General features: G+C 34.0%; 1 protein-coding gene across 2 annotated transcripts in view; it reads right to left on the bottom strand.

Moving 5' to 3' along the window:
* LOC145297638 (protein Wnt-8b-like) overlaps positions 1-23,087 on the bottom strand; it is a 164,118-nt gene that overhangs the window by 25,519 nt on the left and 115,512 nt on the right. The gene's annotated exons all lie outside the window — the stretch shown is intronic.

The following is a 23,087-nucleotide window of genomic DNA, read 5'->3' as shown; positions in this document are numbered from 1 at the left end:
CAAAGTCTAGCAGTTCCAGGAAATAAAACCTATTTGAGTAAAAAGTTTTCGGTACAGTGTAGGGTTGGAATTTTGCTGCTTGTCGGGTGAATTGAGGATATTTACGTCGAAGGAGTACAAGTGCTTGTTGTTCGTCACATTAAATTAAAATATTCATAAAACAAGCATAGAGATGCAACATATTGGCGATGAGACAAAGGTTGGGGTTTGATTGCTAATGTGAGATCTATTCGGTTGGCGACTACCTTTTGAACCCTGTCTTAGAGATGTATCAGCCCAGATGTGGCAACAATACTCCATGCATGTCTGAATCGTAGTTTTGTAGAGGGACAAAATACTCTCAGCTGTGAGCAACCTTCTAGCACAGTAGGAAAGCCTGCCTTATTCACAGCAGCCTTGGTAATGCCCCCAATGTATTTGTTCCAATTCATGTTGCCTGAGAATGTTAAGCCGCGAAGTTTGAACGCCATGGAAATTAGTAGTTGAGAAGATTTCTTGTAATTATTAAAGAAAAGCAGGTTAATCTTGGCAGCATTGAATGTTACCGCCCATTTACGGCCCCATTCCACTACAAACTGGAGGTCTTCCTCTAAGGTTTTAGCCATTTTCTTAGATATATGTTTCATTATATATTATTATCATTAGATATATATTCATTTTCCCCTCGAGTCTGTTATAGAGCGCAGTGCCATCACTAAATATAGCCATACCGGAGACAATTTTATCAGGGAGGTTATGTATAAATGTCAAGATTAATAAAATAATAAAAGTGTAAGGATCGACCCTTGTGGCACACTTGAATTTATATCATATTTTGACGTACGGACATCAAAAACAACCTGGATTTTTCTTTTATCTAAGAAGGATTTGATTTTGTAAAGCATTTGTTAAGTAATACCATATGATTTCATTTTCATGAGAAAACCATCGTGCCAAACCCTGTTAAAGGCTTTAGACATATTTAGAGCTACTGACCTAACCTCCCATGCCTTATCCAATGTGTAGTATATACGTTCAAAGTTTACAACAAGGACATCTGCAATAGAAAGAGTTTGCCTAAATCCATACTGTCGGTCATAAAGAAGTTTAGTATCTATTCGATAAGTGGATTAAAGACTAAAAAAATAAATAAATAAATAAAAAATAAAATAAAAATACAAATTGGTGAAGGGAGGAAGGAGGCTAGTGGAGGCGATAATTGAGTGAATTAGTTCTTTCGATAAATTGGTACAACAGAAGCAATTTTCCAGTCAGAAAAGCAAGATTCGGTAAGGCATTAGTTGAAGAGTTTGGAGAGAACCGCGACAACCACAGCGAAACATTTTTTAAAAATAACATAGCAGGAATGAAAGTAGGCCTTAGAGATGTCTATGTGTTTTATGACATCACGGACATGGGAAGGGGTAATATTCAGGTGATTTAGTGTGGCTAAGGCAATATTAGGATGGGGTTGTTTGTTAGGTCTAAAGTGGAGTTGGAGGCAAACAGTCAAGCAAACAGGTTTACCTTATCGGTTGCCGTGAGCATTGAACAAATGTGAATGATATTGTTAAACAAATGTGAATGTCATCCTAATCTTTATTGTTGCTGTTACTTTACCACGTTTCGGCCAACTATTCCGCTGGCCTTCTTCATGTGGTTAACCGTGACGGGATAGGAATGCTTAACTGTATCCTCATTAATTACTGCCTTTCATAGTTGTTGGTGTCTCACCACTTTTTGGCCAACTAATCCTCTGGCCTGCTTTGAGTAGAATTGAAACCGTCACCTTCAAACATAGCTCATCTGGAACCGTAGAGATTCAACGCTTCACGGGCCCTGAAAGTCAGACAATAACAACTAGGGAAGACAGTAATTACTGAGGCTATAGTTAAGAGACTCAGCATTCCTTTCCCATTGTGGTTAACCACCTGAAGGAACGTGGAGTAAAAAAAAAAAAAAAAAAAAAAATAAGAACAAAACAACAACAACAACAACAGCGAAAACAACAACAAAGATGGGGATGCAAATAAATAAATACACAAATTACTCATCTCAAAGGATTAAAAAAAATAAAATAATAATAATGTAATTGTTGAACAAATGTGAACAAATGTGAACATTAACGTTTAACACATTTAGCAAATGTGAATGTTCATCGTTCAGCAAGGGTCATATTAAGCATTCTTGAATCCTCAATTGAGGCAAAGCACAACGACGAACGGAATAAAGAAAGAAACAGAATGTGGGAGATTGCTGAAAGTTTCATTTCTTGCAGTCTGAAAAGACAGGAATTTGCTATGTGTATCTACTCTTCTGTAATGGTCATTAAATTGGATATTCAATTCAATATGTCAGTATTCGTCAGGTTATTTTAACAAGGGTATTTATGCCAGTAACGTAAAAATCTTGCGTTCTGGTGGAGATGAAGTTGCTGAAGTCATTTTTGATATCGTTTTTCTCATGCAAAAAGTTGTCAAGATGTTTGAAAAAGTGGTAGTTGGTAAGTGAGCGGTCTAGAGAGTATGGTGGATGAGGCAGAGTTTCGTGGTCCAATTCGTTCAACTTGTGCAGGGTCGATTTAGAAACATGCGGTCGAACATTGTCGCGGACGAGAATTGGGCCTTTTCTGGATGTTGTTGTCGAAGTTTCTTCGGAAGTTTATTTGTAAATGTTTTGCATTTCACCGCTGTAATAGTTTCGCCTGCATTCAAAAAACTGTAATAGATGAGACCCGTCGTAGACCACGAAACAGTCAGCATGACGTTCTTTTAGTGCGACTCTGGCTTCGGGAAGTATTGTGGAACTTCATCTGAACGTCGCCGGTTGTTGTAAAGAACCCACTTTTTATCGCAAGTCACAACCCGATCGAGAAACAGGTCGTTCGTGTTGCATAAAAAACGTGAAGAGTACACTTCATAACAGCGTTTTTTTTTCTTATTGCCGTCTAATTGATGAGGCACCCATTTATCGAGGTTTTGTCTTTCTAATCTCTCATAAGCTTGAGTTGAAATAAGAAAATTGTGCGGATTTGCTTTTACCATCATGTACTCAACGTTCTGAAAAGAAGACATACTTGTTTTAAAACGATTGTTATTTAAACGATTAGATGGAGTGAAAAACGCTCTTTAAGATGATATATAAAGTAAAGGTACTATAACGAAAACTCATTTGAAAATACATAATTCGAAATCAAAATTAAAAATTCCGCAAGAAATTTCTTCTTAACCTAATAAATATGAACTAGCAACATTTAATAGACTATTTTGAAGCCATGTTTTATTTTTCAAAGTTTTTTTTTTTTTTTTTTTAGTTATTTAGCAATTTTATTCCGTTATTTCTGAATAGGTTTGTAAACAGCCAATTAAAACGCTGTAAAAATTAATAGCAAGTTCAAGAGAACGGTCTGTGTTTAGGGAAGTTATATTGGGTGAAAGATAATACTGAATTGATAAATGAAGTAATGACGGTCGGAGCTGGATAATATATCCAAAGAAGAAAACCCGGTATAGGTGGGTATAGTGGTAGTAGGTTTTGCCTGTGAGTAAAATTTACTCCGAGTTCTTATATGTATGATTTTTTTGTAAGAGTCATGTATATCGCATATAATGTAGGAAGTTATGAACTCGAATTAAACTGAATGATAATTTCTGAAAACCCGGATCAGTTATCAGTAGGAATTATATACAGCACATGAGTTTATAGTTCTATGGTGACTGAATTTACAGGAGGAAATATGATTTACTTTATTAATATAGTAGATCTATATATGATAAATATGTGTCATCATCAGTGTGACTGTATACAACTACTCCACATCTCGCACGCTTTCAACCATGACGTGTCACGATCGAATGCTTTAATCAACGTGACAACCGTATGTTATAAGAAATACATTCTTTCTAATTCTTTTCTTTTGTTTGATGGTCGGTTCTGATGCATTTTGTTTTTAACTGTATCAAAATAATAGGTGACCTTATTTTAGCGCATGGGGATTTAAATAATTTATTTGCACTATTCGCCCCATTGCTCGTTGCTATTAATTTAGATTTTATTTTTAATTTATTTATTTTAGCTTACGGAACAATTGAAATGGTATATCTTCTACTGTATTAAAAAAGCAGAGTTGTTTTTCCTCTCCTATCTAGCATCATAGGACTGTAAACAGAAGCGCCACACATCATTCCGATATGGTTACCCTTCCTGCAAATATATGGTGCGTGTTTCTGGAAATAATTAATCGCTTTCATTTAACTTCCTACTTTCCTACTTTAATTCCGAGCTATCTGACTCTCTAGAATGCCATATTTTGAAGAGTTAGAGGTAGATTTCACTATCAAAAATCTACTGTCATTCTCAGAATAGTCACCTTGAAATCTGTTTCATTTGATAAATATTTTTAGGAAAGACCATCATTGTTTCATTTTTTACATTCCGTGCTCTTATCTTTCACTCAGTACCCATGTCCCAGGTAAATACGAGTTGCTCCTTTACGCTTCCATTCTTATTTTACGGGCAATATAATTAGTTGTTTACAGACCTCCAACAGAATTACAGGTACATATTTGCAGAACACTTACAAATGAACTTTCCTATAAAAAACGTGTTAATAATAGGACCGGGCATATGCTAAAATAAATAAGGATGAGAATTGAAGTAATAAAACTCCCGGACGAATGCCAGGTTTCCGAAACAAAGCAAGCCGGAGAAAGCGACCCAGATTGTGACCTATGATCAAAACGGAAATGTCAATGCTAAACAAAGGAAGCAATAGATTTAGACTTACGCAATCGAGATATTTTTATAGACGAAAGAATTTGTCGTTTATTTAATAAACACCGTCATATTTCGGGCGCGTGTTTGGTGTCATTAAAGTACAGTGGAAAGGAAATAGATACGATTAATAAAACCGACTGATAAAAACAACTATATCGACGAAACCAAGTATGATAAACAGAGCAGATTTTGCATACGCAAAGGATAGATATATTTTAAGGAAAAAAAAACTTTATGGCAATATAAATGAAAAGGATGTCGTATCTTATAACTTCACAGCAGTTTCATAGATCGCTCAATCGTCTTAAGTGTATTAATAAAATCAATAAGTCGTCGTACCTGAACACAGATTTCAAACACAACAAGTTGGCAGAGTTCATTGATATCCACTGCGATCTGACCCTTGGCTGTGTTCTACTTTTTTCTTCAAACAATTTTATTAACACACTTGTAACGAGTGGGTGATCCGGGGAAACTGCACGAATCTATTAAGATCCCCGACTAACCCGACAAGCAGCAACCTTCACTATTGAGGTCTTACATGCCGAAAACCCTTTTATTCTAACATACATAATTTTAAAAGTAATGTGAACGGAATCTTGCTGCTCATGATCCTAAGTACAAGCCCCTTACGTCCAAGTTTCAATATGTCTTGCTTGGAGTGAAAATGAGTAAAAAAGCCATCCAGTTTATTCATTCATTCACCATCATGATCATCATCATCGTCATTGTTGTAGTGATAATAAAAATAATGATAATAATAATAATAATAATAATAATAATAATAATAATAATAATAATAATAATAATAATAGGAGCGCTAGGAACGATACCGAAAAACTTAAAAAAAAAAGAATGGGAGAGATTGAAGTCAGAGAGAATATAATACAAAGAATTTCAATAATGAAAACTGCAGAAATATTAAGGAAAGCCCTTGAATGTGGAGACTAACACCACACATAAGCTACACACAAACTGGATACAGAAACGGCTACAGATGCAAAGCATAAAGTAACATCGCATGAAATCATGAAAACTGAAACTGTATAAATAGAAAAAAAGTCTCCTTTAATGAGCGTCCAGGAGGAAGGGAAGACCAAGCAGAGAAAGCACTAGCCAGACCTTCGCTGGAGATGTGCAAAGAGGACTGGGACCTTGGGGAGGCTTATTGCTACACAAATTCCAGTGAAGACTAATGGTCGCCGCCAACGAGAAATCAATGGTAAGCGGCTATTGCGATAACGCAAATTCTTTTGCAAAGGTTATCGAAAGAGGTGGAGAGTACTGGAAATCTGAGGAGACTTGTTGTCACTTAGACTCCAGGGAACGCCACAAGTTGTTCTCGGAGAACAATCTTTGATGATGCCTTGTGTGAATGCTCCTAGTGAGTAAATAATAATAATAATAATAGTAGTAGTAGTAGTAGTAGTAGTAGTAGTAGTAGTAATCTTTGCAGTGATAGCCTCGAGATAAACTTCTAATGTTTTTGTTTTATGTCGGCCCATTCATGTTTAACTGATGACCCTGCCGACGAATTAACCTAAACTCGGGCGTAAGGGAGATATTATCGCTTTTTTTTTTACTTCACCGCCTGTTGTAAAAAGCGGGCTGCCATTAATTACCTTGACGGATACTTAGTTCATATCTTCTATTTTGCCAAATTCTTTTAAGTAAGAGGGTCGGTGAGAGAGAGAGAGAGAGAGAGAGAGAGAGAGAGAGAGAGAGAGAGAGAGTGATAGGGGTATTAGGAGAAAGAAAATGGCAAGTAAGAGAAAAAGAACGACAAGAAAAAGCTAATAGATAAAATACGGTTAAAGTTACGATTAGGTGCTGAATTTCATTTCCGGTTGTTGCTTCGCATACGGTTAAATGGTGACAAGATAGAAAGTGTTCCCATAATAACTAACGTAAGAAATCAAACGTTTATAATTGAAATTATAACGGTATTTTAATTATTAAATCAGAAAAGCACCATCTCTCAATATTAAGAATGGATTTCTAAATAACAACGTTAATATCTAAAAAGCCATTCTTAACATGGGCTTGATGGTGCTTGTAACTATTCTGTACTTTCACAACAATTTAATAAACAAACGACGTAAAAATTGTAATAATCGTATTTTTTCTCTAATTAACGTAAAACACACACATGTTAAATGTGCATATATTTTCCTAAACGTAAAATATGTGGCGGAAGTAATTTGCACACCGTCTTCTTCTGGTATTCCCCCTTAACAGAATAGAGGATTAATAGAATAACTTTTATTAAACACTGTTTGCCTCTGTTCATTAAATGTATCGAACAGTTTATTGCTGGCCATTTAAAACTTCTTTCACACTATAAGAGGCTAAGAAATACTTAATAATACTATTTTAACCAAAAATTCAAAACACATTATTTTCAATAGCGACGCCGGAATTTGGGCTTCATTGACAATTTTCCACTGCGATGAATCAATTAACCGTTGATTTTGACACCTTCTTCTGGTAACTTTTATGCACACACACACACACACACACACACACACACACACACACACACACACACACACACACACACACACACACACACACACACACACACACGTCTACACTCAAATGCACAAATTTTCTGGAGATAGGTCAATGATAACCGGCTATTGAGATAAAGCAAAATGATTTTTTTTATATGTTTTCAATTTGCTTATTATATTATTCAAAAGAAAATAGGTTTGCGCACACACACACACACACACACACACACACACACACACACACATATATATATATATATATATATATATATATATATATATATATATATATATATATATTCCAAACGAAGATTAAATAAATCCGGACGGTATGAACTAAAATGGATAAGAAAAAGACCTGAAAGTCAACGTTTCGACTAAATGTTGTTGAAGCTTTTTCAAGAGACGGCAAAATATGAAACAGTTGACGCAAGAGTTGGTAAACGTTCAGTTTCAGGCTTTCCCTTTTTCCATGATAGTTCAGACATACACAACAAAAGTATGTGTACACATGCGCGTGCGCACGCACACACACACACATATATATAATTGTTAAACTCAAATGACTTTGTAACGATGTATGTAACCCACTTTCCGATTTACGACATCCTGTTGCGCATGCGCGCATGACCTGTGCACTGAAATATTAACGTTAATATTTCGAAATTATTATTTAACATGGGAAGAGTGGGGTTAAAATAACTTAAACGTAATACAGAAATGAACGATGTAAAAAAAGCAGACAGTATTAACAATTGTTTGTTTGGATAATTTAAACGCAAAAAACTAAAAACAAAACAAAAACAAAAGAACAATTGGAACGCTGAAATATTAACATTATTATTTCGAAATTATTATTTAACATGGGAAGAGTGGGATTTAAAATAACTTAAACGTAATACAGAAATGAACGATGTAAAAAAAAAGCAGGTATATCAAAATTTGAATTTAACTATAATAAGTATTATGGTATCTGTTCAGTGCACATTTACCTATACGTATGGCAAACCACTTATAATTCAGTAACTTAAATTTTTTTTTTTCAAGAATAATCAATTATAATAAACAGAACGACTCATAGAAATCTATCTATATTCTTTTTTCATTTTAATATACTCTCATAGAAATGTTTCTGTTATGTAAAAAAAAAATATTTTCTTTACGTCACAAGTGTCACGCTCATATATGAATTCCATAGCTAATATAACATACTGACCCAACGGGTCACGGATAGTCTAGTCTAGTATATATATATATACCACTTATTATTATGATTGCGTAAACGGGTTAAGTTTCTGATTTTTCGTTCATATTTTCCTAACTAAATTGTTTGGTGCAAGAGCTTCCGCACCAGAAATTTGCAAAAAGCTTGCTTTAGCTAAAACAAGACACTTAATGACCGCTACAGAAATAGCATCAACTTGATACTCAGTGCCACATTTTTGCTCGGGGAGAAGGAGAAAAACTTCTGTTTCCGTAAAGATGAGGCGATACACCTTTAACCGGATTTTCCACTGCGATGAATCGATTCTCACATTTGCTATTTTATATCTTACTATTTGAAGTAATCACCAACGCCAGGTTATTCACACCATCAATTACAAATAATGTTTTTACTTTAAATTGTTAGAAACTAACCTTTTTTAAAAACAATAAATGTTATAACATAATTATTCAGTGGATAGGAGCGTTGAGTCTCCGATTCCAGGTCAGCGTTTCAATCCTACTTTAAGCAGGCCAGAGGATTAGTTGGCCAGAAAATGATAAGACAACAACAACTATAGGAGGCAACAATTACTGGGGATACAGTTACCAGACTCATCATTCCTATCCTGTCGCGGTTAACTACCTGAAGAAGGCCAGAGGATGAGTTGGGCGAAACACGGTGAAACAACAACTATAAAGATGAGGATAACAGTCCGCAAAAAATGAATACACAAATAATTATTCTTATCACCCAAAAATATATCAATAATTTAATTATTACAATATGAAGAGTTCCTCCAATGTTTTATTTTACTTACTTTACTTATACTGCCAACGGTGGTGCTGTATGTATATTTGATTAATCATTTTTTAATTTAGATTTGTGGTACTTATCTAGTTTAAGACCCAACCTCGGGCAATTTTGCGTCAGCATCTTCCAGCGGATTACGTAATCAGTCGGAAGATGCTGAATCGAACACTGCCGGACGGGTAATTCAAAATTAATTCTGTTTAGAAAGCCATTCGTAACATGGAGAAATGGTGGAATTGGAAGTCATTTTTGATTTTAAAATATTTTTCTTCATTTAATGAACTTCACGCTTTCATTAGAATTTGTCGTTTTCTGACAGCTGATTGGCTTCGGCATCTACTGACGTGAAGTTGCCAGAGATTGGATCGCAAACTGACTAAGTACAACATTTTTTTTTTTAATTGATTGAATCATAAAGTAAATTAACAGCACTTATTTTATGTGTATAGTTGAATCGGGAAGTAAATTAAATTTTATACGATGAATAAAGCCAATGGGCAGTATATTGTAACGCAACCGCCACGTCGCAAATCTGCAAACAAATAAAACAAATATAGAAATAAATAAATTAATAAATAAATAAATACCCGGGTCGGCACCTTTTCCTTTTTACAAAACGTTTTAATTTCCGTTACTTTCGGCACCAACTTAAAAAAGTCTCTCGCGTTCACATGTTCATTTTACCAGGTTCTCGTTTCTCCTTCCCCCGACTGCATGCCGGTCACAACTGGCCCATTCTTGCCCTCGCTATTTCTACGTCCATTTTCTTTGACATCGATTTTCGTTTCTCTCGTTGCATTTTTTCTCCTTATTTCCTTTCCTCGTTTCGCGCACACTTCCTAATCAATTGCGCGTTTTCCTGCTACTGCTGCTGATGCTTTCCACGCGGTCAAAGGCACTCTGCTAGAATATTAAACAAGCACAACTCATAAGTAACTAAATAACATTCATCAATACCTAACGTTGGTTTCCTTGCACTAAAAGTTGAGACTTATCGCCAACTGATCTGCTATTAATTTATTTGGTTAAATTTAGTTAAAAGCAATCATTTTCTTGCTATCAAAATCTAAATGAAATTTTTATATAAAAATAAATCTTTACTATATTATAAAAACAGAAAATGTATAGTGTATTCTTGGTTTATCGAAAAGTCAACGTTTAGTGTTTGGATTTAATATCTATCACTGCCTCGACGAGGGAACATATGAGTCTCAACTTTCAGATGAATTCTAGTTAGCTTTTCTACTATAATAATAAAGTTAACTTGCTTTTCCCGTGTTATTCTGTCATCATAGGACTATAAACACTAGCACAACGCATAATTTTAATATGGTAACGCTTCTGGCCAGTACCTGATGTCAGTCAGTTTAATTCAAATTTTAAAACTACTTACATTAATTCCGACCAAACTAACTCTCTTAAAACATGCATACCAGAGAATGTAGGAGTTTAATTCACTCATTCAAAAATATCTACTACCACTCCCCTACCAATCACCGGAAAATCTACTTCATCGGGTCCACATATCAGAAAGACTATCATTATTTCATTTACTCATTCCGTGAAATAATGTCACTCATTAAGACTTCCTTAGGAAATAAGCATCGCTCTTCTCAGCTTCAGTTCTCACTTTCTTGCCCATTTGATTGGCTGTTTAGAAATATTTTCTAGAATATAGAATTATAATTACCGAACATCTACCCCGAAAATGGCAAAAGAGAAACGTAACGTCTTACGATACTTAACTTAGTGAAAACTAAAGTTACACAATCTATTGAATAGTATCAGTGCACTTAGAAATATTTAACACGAATAATTACATATTGCACTTTAAATTTACTTCGAATATTACAACACGGAATTACTAATTAAATAATATCCTTAATAATTCTGGTTTTGTTACTGCGGATTTCCGGTTCTGTTTTTGTAGCCGTTGTACGAATTTTGTTTGCATTATCATATCTCAGCTTCGACGAAGTATTAGGGGTCAGTGGTATATATATATATATATATATATATATATATATATATATATATATATGCATATATATATATATATATATATATATATATATATATAGTCATCCACATACAGTACTGTTTCGCTGTTTCACAGCTCATCAGTGCGGTTAGACAGGCAACTACCTCAAGCCAGGATTGAAATCCGACCGTCTGTACGGCAGTCAAGGCTCCTAACCATTACGCTGAACGAGTAATGAATTTAACGATGTTTTGACATTGTCCGAAATACCCCCGCTCGATTTGTTTACACAAAGAGCGTCGCTTATATGCTAATGGTAATTCGTGTATCACTTCTCAATATGCTCAACTCAAGGTGAGGAGCATTATAGCTCAATAAGTATATAAGGAAAATCAAGACTTTTCGATTTAATAGAAAGCTCGGCATGCAAGTGGAACATAGATACAAGAAGAAAATATATTGATAATATAAAAATATATACTGGTGTATGTAGATTTATTTATCAATTGCACAGACTGTATTATATTCCTTTATTTCAAATTGATCAATACATATATACACATCAGTATATTTTTTCTATTATCAATATATTTCCTCTCATATATATATATATATATATATATATATATATATATATATATATATATATATATATATATATACACTTTTTAACAATCTATTATCAATATATTTCCTCTTATATATATATATATATATATATATATATATATATATATATATATATATATATATATACACAGTGTTTTAACAAAAACCAAGACTTCAAAAAATGGGTTGATGGCAACAAAAAAGTGTATTTTATTGTTAGTTACAATTGTTTCAAGACCATTTGGACAAATTCAAACAATATGTCGTTTGAAAATTTTCACAAGAACAGCCTTTCTTTGTCCATGTATTATACACACACATTTATAGTTTCCTTCCCGATATCCGATATGGGTATGGATTCTAACACTGTTTCCTTTTCACTTACGTATGGTCTATGATCGTTTTCTTCTGTATGTTTCCATTTTAATATCCTGAAGATGTCCCCTGCAATAGGGACGAAACGTTGATCACCATTTTATAAATTTATTCGGTTTTTCTTTGTTCAATATATATATATGTATATATGATTGTTGAGCTGGATTAAATCCGACGATATGAAATAAAATGGAGGTGGAAGGGCCTGGATACTCAACGTTTCGCCCGATTCGCATAAAGCGGGCGAAACGTTGAGTATCCAGGCCATTCCACCTCCATTTTATTTCATATATATATATATATATATATATATATATATATATATATATATATATATATATATATATATATGTTTAATATTTATAATATACTTTAATTGTACCATCTTGGACCATTTTGGTAAATTTAATTGTAATTTTTATTTTATTATATATATATATATATATATATATATATATATATATATATATATATATATATATATGTATATATATATATATGTGTGTGTGTGTGTGTGTGTGTGTGTGTGATAAAAATGTAACGTAAGGAAAATGTAAATAATAAAAAAACATGTTAAAATCTTAACTTAAGAAATAGTTAATATTTTATTTTATCTTCTAAATGATTAAATACCAACACGTGTTTCAAGCATTTAATTTCCTTCATCAGTATTAATTGGCCATTTTTGTCTTGCTTCGCGTCTTATAATGCAGTGATTTAAATTAAGTTTATTGAAGTAATCTTCATGTCTTATTTTAAAATCATTTGCGTATTCAATAGTTATTAAGTAGTTCAAAGTCTTTATATTATGAACCCAACCAGGGACAGTTATTTCAGCTAGCCTAAATATAAATGTTGTCCAGTTCCGTATAATGAGATAATTAAATGTAATTATGAACAAATAAATCCCCAAAATCCCTTTGCATAAAAAATGCCGAAATTAGAACATCAATTTATTTCAGTACATTTAAACAGATGTGTATACACAGTAAAAAACGATGATGATGATGATGATGATGATGATGATGGTGACGATGACGACGAAAAATGAGAAGAAGAAGAAGTTAGAAGAGCAGAATAAAGAAGATGATGGAGAAGAAGTGGGGGGGGGGGAAGTGGAGACGTAGGGGAGAATAAGAGAGAAGTAGACAGAATAGAAGAAGAAGATGATGATGATGATGATGATGATGATGATGACGATGATGATGATGATGATTATGACGATGATGATGGAAAAGGAAATGAAGATAAGGTTTTAGGAGTAGAAGAAAAGAAGAATGAAGAAGAGGGGAGGATGAAAAAAAATAGGAGGCAAGAATGTAAAAGAAGTAAAAGGAGCAGAATAAAAGAGGACGATGCAAACCAAAGACGAAAAAGAAGTGGAGAGACAGTGTGAGGGAAAGAAAAAGAAGAAAAATTTGGTGGTGGTAGTGGTGGTGGCGGTGGTGGTAAAATAGTGGGAGGCATAGAGAAGATGAAAAAAAACGAGGTCGAAATAGAAGGGGGAGGATGAAGTAGAAGGTTAAATAAAGAAGAAGAAGAAGAAGAAGTCGAGGGTTAGGTGGAGGAGTAAGAGTAGAGGAGGAAGCAAAAGAAGAAAAAGAAGAAAAAGAAAGAAAGAATAACACAAAAATCGGTTAAATAATGACTTGCAGCGAACGCAGTGACGTCATCAGTCAACACACGTACGTTCAAAAAGCGCAAAAGCTTTTACTTTGGGAAGGTCTTTTCGTTTAAAAAGTTTAAAGGAACAACAGGAAGAAAAAGGCGAATAGATCACAATAGACGTCATGTCCATATTCGCGATTGCTATCTACGTAGGCCATAATAAAGAAGAATAGAACGTACATAAACGCGCATTTTCGATTCAGAACAGATGTGAACATTCAGGAATTCGCACCAAACAACATTTTCGTCTTAATTACAAAGAACATTTTAAATAATTGTGTACCCGAGTGGGATATCCGCAAGTCAATTCAGGGTGAACACTTAGAGAAAGAACCAAAAAGGTATGGCATCCATGACGAGGACAAGCGCGAGAAAATTTTGGTAAATCAACACAGAAAAGTATCAAAACTAGTGTTGGGACGATTAATCGGAATTGTAATCGAGAATCGGAAAAATCGGAACTCTTGCGGATATCGAAATCGGTATCGGAATCGGAAAAATGCATGTCTACGTTCAGATGCCAAAAACGATTCCTTTAATTATCTTTCTTTATTTGATTTTCTTTGAAACGAAATCTTCCACAGTTAGTAGTAACAATAAAATAAATATTGATTGATTTTAAATAACCAGTAAAACTAAAATCTATACCACCCTCCCCAAACACAAGTGTGTTGTTACATTTGTGAAAAGCACAGTTAACATGTGTTTTTATGGCAATCGGAACAAAAACAACGTTATAGTTAAGTATATAAAGATTTATAAAGAATCGGAATCAGTAATTGTATCGGAATCGACAATTTAGTACGGAATCTGTAATTGTATCGAAATCGGGGAAAATATTGGAATTGTCCCATGAATAATCCGAGGTGTATAGTTTATTCAGAGTTTCTGATAAAACATTATCAGAATTGAATAGCACTCAGTAGAGCGTATACCTCCACAAAGACAGAATGAAATAAAATAAGCGTTAACACCTTAATTTAAAATTTATTTAATTAATTTCCTTCTTAAATAAAATCTTGTGAGTCTGCCTGTGTGTGTTACTGGCATATACGTAATCTTGATAACTACACATTAAGTTATATTTTTAAATGTACTATTAATCGTACATTTATTTACATGAAAAATAAAACAAAAATCTAAAACGAATTTAAAAATTCTTATTTTAAAACGAATTTAATCTATAGATTTGAGCCTGACATTAGCTAAATCTCCAGATCAGAATTGGTCTCGAGGCTGTGATACTTAATAACTGATTTCACACTCTCCAAATTCTTAAGCACCACAGCTTCTGTGTCATATCCAAGGAGCATAACCAGTAGATAGTATCGAGAAATAAGAAAGGCAGAAATAATGGGTTACGAAAAATGGATTATCATTGTAAATACTAGTGTTGGAACGATTAATCAGAGTCGGTATCAAGAATTGGTATCGAAATCAGAAAAATTTGTGTCTTTTTTCCGATGCGAAAAACAATTCCTTTCCTTATCTTTTTTTTATTTGAATTTGTTTAGAACAAAATCTTCCATTGCTGGTAACAATGATAAAATAATGAAAATCTATTGATTTTGAACTACCAGTAAAACTAAAATCGATAGATCATCCCTCACAAGTATGTTTTTACGTTTGAGAAAATATCTGCACAGTTAACATGTGTTTTTACGATAACCGGGAAAATAGCAACGCTTTAGTTAAATATTTAGAGATTTATAAAGAATCGAAATCAGAATCGTTAATGGTACCGGAATCGGAAATTAAATCGCTTGCTCATGCGTGTTTGTGTCAGTTTCATGTTCCATAAGCAAATTCTATTGAATCCCTGGATTACATTCTGACAGATACTTCATTCCGTGTCAGAGTTGACTTAAAAGCAATAATAACTAAGACGTGACTCCACGCTTCCAAACATTCTGAAATTGGATAATCACAACCGGATGTACGTATCCAGAAAGGATAATATGTGAAATCAACAAGGGCCAATTAATTGCCAAATGTAGACATTTATGATTTGGGATTGAGGCAGTCATATGTGCTCAAGTTGATTACAGAAAATAAACTTTTGAATCTCTGTCTCATTTGAGGTTTTTTTATAAGGTGCAGAAATGTATCTGTAATATGAATGGACTCAGCCTTTCTTCTTCTTTGTAACTTTTCCCTCTCACAGACGTGATGTTGCTAGCCTCAGTCTTTTTACAAACACTATTATGGCATGTGTTCTTCATAATTGTCTGATATATTCCCTGCTTCTTTTGTTCTAGCTCGTTTGACTCGTTAGTCGATTAGTCTTCACTAATCCGCTGTTTTGATAACTTATGGTAACACAGCTTCCTATTCCAGTAGTTTATTTCCAAGAACTGCGCGCCTGTAGAACTGTCTTCCTCTGGATCTTTTTAAAACTAAGGCCAATAGGCATCTGCTATCTTTGCTATAGTCGTTGGTCATTCCTGTTAACGTTTTACATAGAATAGCTCCATGCGTTGTCTGGATTGATTTCTATTAAACATGTGTACTGAAGTGATAAGAATGGATATGGCCATGAGAAGGAGAGCGAAAGGGATATATATATATATATATATATATATATATATATATATATATATATATATATATATATATAATTGCTTCATTTAATCACATAAATTAAGATACGAAGATATAATTTTATGCGTAAATTTTTCAGTATTTATTTCAACAGTGCTCAATACATAGGTAGAGCTAGGTAGTAAGTTATGAAAACATATATGACAATTAAGCTACACAGAATATTCCACGTTTCATTCTCATGAGAATTCGTCAGGCTTATGCGAAAAGTTGTGGTTGTCGCGTGTTTATATATACGCACTTGCTATTGTATAGTTAATGCTATTATATCATGAATGCAAATAAAGATCCAGCCATGTTAGTTTAGAAATTAATTTTTAAAAGCCGACGACATATATCAGTCTATATAACGAACGTTATACCGAATACCATGATTGTGGTGATGAATCAGGTTTAACTATTATATGCTTACTGATCCTTGCAATAGTCTTTGTTTTTTTTTTATATTTCACTTAGTTTCCACTCCTGTCCAGAGACCGGCCTTCTTTTTTCCGAAGCACTCAGAAAATACTGGGTTTCATAGTACTTAGCAGAGAGTTGGGAGGGTCCTTCTCACATGCATTTTTCTTTCTCTTTTGAATATCTTTAAGTGTTGTTCTACTCCTGCGATGAAATTATTGTAAATAAAATATTTTTTAAAAATAGGGATCATCTAAATAAAATCAAGCCACAGATTTAATGTGGTATTTTGGTAAAAGTATCTAGTATTAGGTATACTCGAGAGGTTTTGGTAAGATTTGATGACTATCGCCCCCTCCCAAATAAAACCAATTTTTGCTTAATATTAATACATAAGGCAATAGAATGAACTTTATGATTATTGTTTTTTGTTTAATAGTTTTTTAATGTATATTGTTTGCTTAAATAAAATAAAAGGCTGTGTGTGTGTCGGTAGTTCCGGAAGTCTATCATATTTAAATATTAAATGAGATTTTCATATTTAAACGCGCATATTGTATGGATCAATTTTTCAGAATATCAGTTCTAATTGAAAAAAATGAGGTTTCAACAGTGGAACCCTTGACGTAGTGGTAGTAAAATCAACCACACAAGCAGCAAAGAAAGAGACACCTACTGGGAGACGAGTTCATACTGGCGTCGGCTACATAAGCGACAATTTCATATCGGCAAACAACATAAGTCGCAGTCTTGCACTATTAAATAGTGTCAGGATCTCACTTACATATAACAATGTAGATGACACATAACGCTTTCTTTGTCTAGACACTCAGAACTCTATTTTTCTTAACTTTTTACTTTTGTTTAGTTGATCCATCAAGTTGATATATTATCTTTTTCTTTTACCCATTTTTACCCCAAACAAGGCATATTACCACTTGAGACATAAGGGGCCACTATTTGGAATTATCTCTAGCAGGTGACTGAGGGTAGTTGAGCAGTGAGATGTCTGTTCACAATACATTTAAATTCTGCATCCCAATACAGTCAGGGAAGCAGGAAACAAAGAGAGAATTCCAAAGTCCAACAATCGAAGAGAGAAAAAAAAAAACTATTAGAGTAGAAGGCTCAACTGCATCTAGGGACCTCAGCAGTATAAAGGTGGGATTTTGCTGTTTTCGGATTAGTCGAGAGTATTTATGGCAAGAGGCAAACGTACTGCGCCTTCATCAGAGCACATTCCGTTAAGGTACTTGTAAAATAAGCATAAAGATGTGACATGCAGCGATGGGACAGGGGATGGGGCTGGGCCGATAGTGCGTGACCTATTAGATTTGAGACTCTTTTTTGGACCCTGTCTAAGAGTGAAAACCTAGTAGTAGCAGATTATATTTAAGACTAGTTTCAAATTACTTTTAATAATTGGTGTTTTTGAAGGCTTACAATGCAGGAATGTACAGTCGTTGTAAGTAGATAAATAAATAAATAAAAAAGAAATAATTCAATAATATTTTTTATTTATCTGATTCTTTTTTTTTCTTTTTTTCAACTGTGGAGGGCATTTATTCCATAGGTTCTTTCGAGTGTATAACTCATCTTCAGTGGAGAAACACATCTCCACTCTCAAGGCTGTCAATTGTAAATTAAGACGCTCTAAAGTTTAAAATTAATTACGTTAACTGTTAAGGAGAGGTAATTCCTTTTTGTTCTACTTATCTATAGATTTACTGATCAAGGGGAAGTAATTCTAAATTAAGTTTAAATATGGTTAAATCAAAGCGATAAATGCCCCTAGTGACCCCAGTTGGAATCGAAGGAAAATTTCAATTGTGTCTTTCGATTCTGTGAACACATTTAATCGTTATTGAAACTTATTTGAACGTTCGAATTGTTAAACATATCGATTTCAATTACACACAAACACACATTAACTATATATATATAGAGAGCTAGATAATTGTTCTAGTTCATAGAATTACAAGTTTTTATAAACGAACCAAAGGGAGATAACTGATGCCGTTTTCTTTGATGGACAAAGAAAAATCGGAGAAAGAATCTGCCATCTTAAGTTTTGGGTCATTGCTTTCAACCCATCGACCTTTCTGTCTAGATCATTTCAGTTGGGTTAGCTTCTCGGTTTCCTCGAACTCCGGCCAATCCAATCTTGTGTGACTAGAGCGGAAAAAGGCCTCTATCGTTACTTAGTTGCATTGCCCCTCCCATAATCGTCCACCGTCCGTCCCGAGAGTCTTGTGATCTTGTCGCGATCCTGAGGGCAAAATCATTAACAGACGAGTTTCCTTTACACAGAGTTGGGTGTCCTCTGCTACTACGCAAATAATCGGACATTAATGAAATACGGAAGAAAGAAAAATAAAGAAGAGGGAAAGGGGAATAGAGAGATAAAAAGAAAGTAAACATAGAGTGACTGAAAGGGGTAGAGGATAAAATCAATAGAAAGTGAGAGAGGGGGGAGAGAGAAGGGATGTGCGAGAGGTGCTTTAAGGAGGAAACATTACGCAGAGATATATGAGGAAATTGTAACAGGAAAGAAAAAAAAAGAAAGTGACAGATATAAAACAAATAGGAAGATTAGAGAGAGAGAGAGAGAGAGAGAGAGAGAGAGAGAGAGAGAGAGAGAGAGAGAGAGAGATGCTTCTGGCTCGGGTGACGCTCGAATGCGGTGTTCTAACTGATTGAACCAATTGAAGCAATTATGAAATAATGGCGTTATTTACTACATAAATTAGAAGAGAGAGAGAGAGAGAGAGAAAGAGAGAGAAAGAAAGAGAGAGAGAGAAAGAGAGAGATAGATAGAGAGAAAGAGAGAGAGAGAGAGAGAGGAAAAGAAAGAGAGAGAGAGAGAGAGAGTCTGAGGAGTCTGTAAGGAGATGAAATATAGGCGTATCTGTATAGTTTAACTGCCAATAACATATTTTCATATATATATATATATATATATATATATATATATATATATATAGCTCCCATTTTCAATGTTACAGGGTTGGCCTCCTTGTTTCTTCGGTTACTTGGGGACCTAGGTAGAAAATATCAGTCAAGAATCCGTTCTTGACAATCAGCCCGACATATGTTGCTTTGCGTTATTTAGCCATCCAAAGAGTTTAATCATTATAAACCATCCGTTGTGTATGATTACTAGTTCCTGTTAGTTTAGATTTATATAACTAGTAGTTTAAGAGTTTATCGGTTAAAGATTTACAAATACATACATACATTTTTTATGGCTTCCTCCAGTCTTAACAGACTATGGATACTCACGTGAAATTTTTGTCGTAACAGCTGCGCAATCTCCAACCCTACTTCTCCTGGGTCGACATTGTTGAATACCAGTGGCAAGTGGAGGTTCAGGACGACTGGAAACAATGCCAATATAAGTGGAAAGCACATACAGGGTCTAGAATTCCCAAATGGTCACCCATATGGTACTAACCAGGCTCAACGTTGCTTAACCAGTGATTTGATGAGAACCGATGTGTCAGCGTGATTATGCCGTACATACATACATACATACATACATACATACATACATCTACGGATTAATTTATATACAGGATGTCCGAAAAGTAAGCGAAGGGTTGAAAATCTTTGTCATTTTTCCATTAATGATTATTTTTTCTTGATTCTTTGACTATTTTTATTTTTTTGGAAATTAATTGCGGATAAGTATAGCATTGGACATCGTATGCAAGTTGTGAAATTGTTTTACCAAAAGCAGGCAATGTTTTGACGACAATATTATCTCTCGTTATGACAATGTTAAATGACCACCAAGTTTCCCAGATTTGACTAGCCCCGACTTTTTTTATTGTGGGGATATCTTAAGGAAAGAGTGTATATCAACAAACCCCAAACTCTGCAGAATTGAAGGAAAATATCAGGAACAACATAAGGGAGTTAAATCGCAACCCAGAGATTCTGCAATCTCTCATGAATAATGTTTTGGAAAGACCACAAATATGCAAAGTTGAAAATGGGAAACATTTAAAGATATATATATATATATACAGTGATGATCATATTTATTGGCACGGTAAAATAAAAGTTAAATTTTGTCTAATAAATTCTAAAAAAGGGATTAAATTAAAGAAAATAACAAAGTATATTATGTATTTTTAACTGGCCTTTCCGATGCAGCAATCGGATTTTAGAAAAAATAAATAACAAAGGAACAACAAACATAATTGCAAAAAACCCTTGTTCAAAATTATTGGCACGGCTTTGGTTTTCTTTTAGTATCAGTATAATATCAATCAATTTCCGGTTTACGTGCTTTCTGAACTTTTTTATAGCCATATTATGCTTGTTTAACGCTAATTCAGTGAATAATTTTTTTCAGATAATTTTTAGATAGCGATTTATTTAAACTATTATAAGTGACTAAATTATAATTTTCAATCGCCATGGTTAAAACTAAGGAACACAGCGAAGACGTCAGGAAGCTTGTTGTAGCATGCCATACCAATGGGGAGGGCTATGATAAGATTTCAAAGAAGCTAAACCTTCCCAAATCCACTGTTAGAGCCTTTAGACTCCCTTATTGAAGCCTATGCACCTGAAAGCAAGGCTAGCCTTTGCAAAACGTCATATTGATAAAGATGTTGCATTCTGGAAACGTGTTCTATGGACTGACGAAACGAAAATAGAGTTATTTGGCCATAATAAAGTGTCTTATATTTACAGAAAATCTGGCGAAGCTTTCCTGCCTAAGAACACCATACCCACAGTGAAGCACGGTGGAGGCAGTTTGATGTTTTGGGGATCCTTTGCTGCCTCTGGACCAGGGCGACTTGTTAAGGTCACAGGTAGCATAAAAAAGGAAGATTATGTTAAAATATTGGATGAAAACCTGAAAGACTCTGCTAAAGAGCTCTCACTTGGTCGTCGTTGGTGGTTCATGCAAGATAATGACCCAAAGCATTCGGCTAAACTGACTAAGAAATGGCTTGAGGACAATCATATTAATGTTTTGGAGTAGCCATCACAAAGCCCAGACCTTAATCCAATTGAAAATTTATGGAGAACATTAAAATTGAGGGTAATGCAAAGGAAGCCTAAGAATCTTATTCAATTGGAGGATTATTGTCAGGAAGAGTGGGCTAAAATTACTACTGAAGAGTGCAACAACTTGGTTGTAAACTATGAAAAGCGACTGAGGAAGGTAATCAAGGCCAAAGGCTATACAATTGATTATTAAATAAATCGTGCCAATAATTTTGAACAAGGGTTTTTTGCAATTATGTTTGTTGTTCCTTTGTTATTTATTTTTTCTAAAATCCGATTGCTGCATCGGAAAGGCCAGTTAAAAATACATGGTATCTTCATGTCACCGTCGTCTCGTCTGTGAAGCAGAAACCGGAAATAAAATGATTAGGCAATCTTAACTATAACCTTGTGATACATCGATTAACCACAGTGATAATCCCAGTCCAGCGTTACTCAAAGTCCCAAATACCGTAGATTGTAAAAAATGTAAATAAAATAATAATAAAATTAAAAAAATTAACTACGGCGTATCAACCCTTTTAAGCCATCGAATCAATTCTGTATCTCACAGTAGAATGTTTCTTAAAATCAGAATAGCTGCATTCTTTCGTTGTCCGTTTCCCCTTCAGACAAATGAACCAAAATAAGGGGGTGAAGAAAGCGATTCATACTGTCAGCCAAAGGCAACGAAATAAAGAGAAGCAACTCCCTCCTTTTTATGGTTGAATATCCAAATATTTGCCTGTTTTAAAATTAAAACTCAGTTATTTGGTTAGCAGTATTAAGACTATGGAGTTAAAATCTCCCTTTCTTGCTTAATATATGATTAATGAAAGTAAAATATTGATCAGGACTAAATATTAAAATTGATGAAATCGATTGAAAAAAAATCTTAACACCATGGACCAATATTTTCTCTATTTGATTAACGAAATACATATTTTATAATTCATCATTTACCATTAAAGCAGTTAATCATAAATATAAGGGAGGATTGTATAAAAGAAAAATACCCGACCCAGAACGAGTAAAATTAATTCCGAGAACAGAACAGTTTGCAATCAATTTTCTGTCATCTTACGAAGGTAAAGATAAATATATAATGCTATTAAACCGTATAATTAAAAATCTTTATTCGAATTTTGATCAAAGCCCATTACAT

This window comes from Euprymna scolopes, chromosome 18, assembly GCF_053919585.1.
Source record: "Euprymna scolopes isolate OS-2025 chromosome 18, ASM5391958v1, whole genome shotgun sequence".
Classification (NCBI taxonomy): domain Eukaryota; kingdom Metazoa; phylum Mollusca; class Cephalopoda; order Sepiida; family Sepiolidae; genus Euprymna; species Euprymna scolopes.
The sequence above is the reverse complement of the archived record's forward strand: the minus strand, read 5'-3'. Positions and strand labels throughout refer to the sequence as shown.